Source organism: Octodon degus, unplaced genomic scaffold, assembly GCF_000260255.1.
Source record: "Octodon degus isolate 3935 unplaced genomic scaffold, OctDeg1.0 scaffold00189, whole genome shotgun sequence".
Classification (NCBI taxonomy): Eukaryota; Metazoa; Chordata; class Mammalia; order Rodentia; family Octodontidae; genus Octodon; species Octodon degus.
In genome coordinates, this window is record NW_004524765.1 from 4,186,170 (window position 1) to 4,190,123 (window position 3,954).

The following is a 3,954-nucleotide window of genomic DNA, read 5'->3' on the forward strand; positions in this document are numbered from 1 at the left end:
TTATACTTTATTTGGAAGACACAAAAAACTCCGCCAAGAAGCTACTAAAGTAGAACATGAATTCAGTAGCATAGCAGGACACAAAGTCAATATTCAGAAGTTAATATAATTCCTCTATGCAGATAACAAATACACTGAAAGGGAAATTAGACAAATAATAACTTTTACAATATCACCATGGAAAACAAAATAGTTAGGAATTAATCTAAATAAAAAAGTCAAAGAACTATTCAAGCAAAATATAGTACTCTGAAAAAAGAGATCATAAAGGATTTCATAAACTGGAAAGATATTGCCTGCTCTTGGATAGAAAGAAACAACATTGTGAAGATGGCCAAACTCCCAAAATAGTTGTGCAGATTTAATGCCATCCCTATCAAAATACCACCAACATAACTCACAGACCAAGACAAGTCATTTCTCAAACTTATTTGGAAGGAGATAAGACCTAATATAGCGAAGACAATCCTGGAAAACAAAGACAAGGCAGGAGGCACTAAAATTTCTGACTTGAAATTATATTATAAAGCTATTGTGATAAAACCAGCATGGTATTGACAAAAAACAGACAGCAGGATCAATGGAAGAGATTAGATGATAAGGAAGGGACTACAAACACACTAAGCTATCTTATGCTCAACAAAGGGGTCAAATATGCTTACTGGAAGAAAGATAGCCTTCTTAAAATATGGTGCTGGAGAAGCAGGCTCTCTACATGCCGAAAACTAAACCTTTACAGTGATCAATCATCATGCACTGATCCGAAGTCCAAGTGGATTAAAGATCTAAATATTAAAAGAGAAACACTAAATCTCCTGGAAGAGAAAGTAGGAGGAACACTTGAAGACACACGGGTGGGCAAACAGTTTATAAACAAAAATCAAACTACATGGGTAGTAGTAGAAAGAACTGGGAACTCCTCCTATTGAGAAGTTTCTAACGTCAAAAGAAATTACAACAATTTGAAAAGAACACCGCAAATATGAAAAAAATCTTAACAAATAAGCACTCAGAAAAATGTGTGGTCTCTAGAATTTAAAAAGAACTAAAAAGCATGAGGGCCTCAAAATTTGAAGACCAAATCAATAAATGGGCATCCTAGATGAACACACACTTCTCAGAAGATGAAAATATAAGGGCTAATAAATATATGAAAAAATGCTACACATAACTAGGCATCCATGAAATGCAAATTAAAACACACAGAGGTACCATCTCACCTCAGAAAGAATGACTATCACAAAGAAATCAACCAACAACAAATGTAGGAGAGGCTGTGGGGAAAATGAAACCCTTCTTCACTGTTAATGCGAATGTAGGCCAGTGCAAACATTATGGAAATCTGTATGGAGACTCCTTAAAAAATAGGCCTAGAAATTCCATTCAAACCAGCTATCCCACTACTGAGAATTTTCCCAAAAGAATGGAAAATATCATATCACAGTGATCTATGTGCCCCTATGTTTATAGCACCACAATTTGTGATAGGCAAATCTTGGAAGCAATCAAAATGCCCATCAACTGAGGAAAGGATGAAAAAGATGTGGTATTTTTATACAATGGAGTACTACCCAGTTGCAAAGAATGATAAAATGGAAGCTTTCATATATAAGTGAATGCAACATGAAGCTGTACCCATAAGTGAAATAAACTAGACACACATGTGTAAATATCATATAGTTCCCTACTGTAAAAACTCAAAAGAAGAAGTAGAAATAGTAAAACATAACACAACTGAATAGAAAGCAAGAAAGTAAGTATTGAACAATGAAGACAGGGCAAGGAAAGTATCTAGGAAACATGACAGGGGAAAAGTCATACATTTATATACACAAGATGGTTAAGGCATTGATCCTGACAATTTTCAGAAGGTTTTTGAAACTAGCAGTTAAGTGGCAGGATTCTCACCGTGACTATATATGCTTATACCTGTGAACTAAGCAACTGCACTGAAGATAGAAATGTACAAAACTAGGGCCATGTTAATGTCATATCAACTACCGCTATACTATCTCCCAAGTAAATATTTGTTTTAAGAAAGGGGTAATAAATGAAAGCAAGAGACAAGGACAACAAATATCATAGGGCTGTCCTGATACAATGCTGTATATGGTTAGATTTCTAAATTTCTGTGTAAAAATATGGAATTGTTTATTCCTGTTCTTAAATATATTTAATTTAATTTATTTTTATTTTTTTATTCACATTCTATATTAATTTAAAGTTTAACACTTCAATATTTGATGGAAAAAAACCTGTCCCATGTTATGTCTAAGATGTTTGATATTCAGAAAGTGTGGTTAAACTCAACTTCCTATGTGATAGGGTAATAACATCATTAAACTTCTCTTCTGGAGGATCAGCAACTTAAGTTTGCAAACCAAACATTAGAGAAAAAGAAGGGCTACAAAGATAGCCTACATTTTGGCCCTAGTCATTCAAGTTCAGTGGGGACTCAGGATATAGGAGAACCTGTACTGTAACATCCTGTAACACAGTTGTGTCCCAAGTTTTCTGAACAAGATTATGGCGTGACAAAGGAAAGTGATTGACAATGTATTATGCACATAAGTAGAGTCACCTAGAGAGAAAACTTTCTCTCAGTCTTTCACAGAGAACAAATTGGTAAAACAATGGCCGTGATTCATCCATATAGCTGACACTGACGAACGATCTAGAAACTGTGGTACTAGGTTTCAGGGTAAATCCTGAGAGGATTTTAGTGACCTTGTCAGATACAAAAGTTACATTTTTTTATTTTATAGGTCTTGCTTTGTCTTGGTCTTAACCATCCAGCAGAAAAGTATAAAAGCAAGGTATAAAATGTAGAGCCATATTAAAATGCTGAGTTGTCAAGGGCTCAATTCAACAAATTCTGACATTGCCAGTCCTATGGATAACGCACTATTATTGTGAACTACTGGATTATACTGGATTATTTTGCTGTATTCATGCACTTATAATACTTAAAATGGTAGTGGAATACCCATCTATTACAAAACTAAACAAAAAAGGAGATACAAATGAAGGACCACTTTGTGTTTGTATGTACAAAGTAGAAAAGATATTAAATTACTTTCTCTTAATTCAATGAGAAGAATGATTTGTACTAATAGTGTTTGGACAGAATATCATGTCTGCATCTTGTTCTATGAGTAACTACTATGAAGACTAGAACATGTAATGTATTAATTATCGTAACTGTCCTACTAACTTGTTTTGAAACTCTCACTGCTATTTGTTTCTCAAAAAAATTAATAAAAAAGAACCAGAGCCAACATTAAACTGATTGTATTCTGACTTAAACAATAAATGATGTCGTGTCTACATTTTGTCCTCTGAATAACCACAATGAAGATATATGCAATGTATTAATTATATTTCTTATTTGGAAAGGTCTACACGGTGTTTATGGTCTCCCTACTAAACTAAACTCATAGTGATCCACCTGTTTGCAGCTTCCCAAAAGCTGGGATTACAAGCACGTGACACCACCATGTCCAGTCTTGTATTAATTTTTGTAACTGTCCTACTAACCTGTTTTGAAACTCTTTTGTTGATATTTTGTGTTTTTTCTCATTAAAATGAATAAAAAATTTAAAAAGAAGAGATGAAGGTATATTAAAACAACTCATAAAATATTCTTGCATATATATATATATATATATATATATATATACATTTATGCATGTATATGTATATTATTTGAATACAATATTCAGGCCCTGGAATTAAAGAAATGTGATTTAGCATTTCTTTTTCTTTTCTTTCTTTGGTGGAACCGGGGATTGAACTCAGGCCCTTGCTTATAAGCCAGGACAGCGCTTATTCCACTGAGCCATCTCCTTGACCCCTCCATTATTTCTGTTATGTAGTTATTTGCAAAGCTACGCAAAACTAAAATGGAGGTCAACATTGGCTGTGTATTTCTAAAGAGTCATATATTCATGAACT